The sequence below is a fragment of the Oxyura jamaicensis genome, unplaced genomic scaffold (assembly GCF_011077185.1).
Source record: "Oxyura jamaicensis isolate SHBP4307 breed ruddy duck unplaced genomic scaffold, BPBGC_Ojam_1.0 oxyUn_random_OJ69954, whole genome shotgun sequence".
Classification (NCBI taxonomy): domain Eukaryota; kingdom Metazoa; phylum Chordata; class Aves; order Anseriformes; family Anatidae; genus Oxyura; species Oxyura jamaicensis.
The window spans coordinates 2,948-3,184 of record NW_023309677.1 but is presented as its reverse complement, the minus strand read 5'-3'; positions in this window follow the sequence as shown (position 1 = coordinate 3,184).

Here is a 237-nt window from a genome sequence, read left to right as displayed (position 1 = left end):
GGGTCCTCTTGACTTTGGGGTGTTCCTGGGGTTGGGTTTGTTTGGATTTGGGGTGCTCCTGGGGTTTGGGTCCTCTTGCTTTTGGGGTGCTCCTGGGGTTGGGGTTCTCTTAGGGTTGGAGTTCTCATGGGTTGGGGTGCTCCTGGTTTGGGGACATTTGGGTTTGGGGTGCTCCTGGGGTTGAGATCACTTGTCCTGGAGGTCCCATGGGTTTGGGGTGCTCCTGGCTTTGGGGTC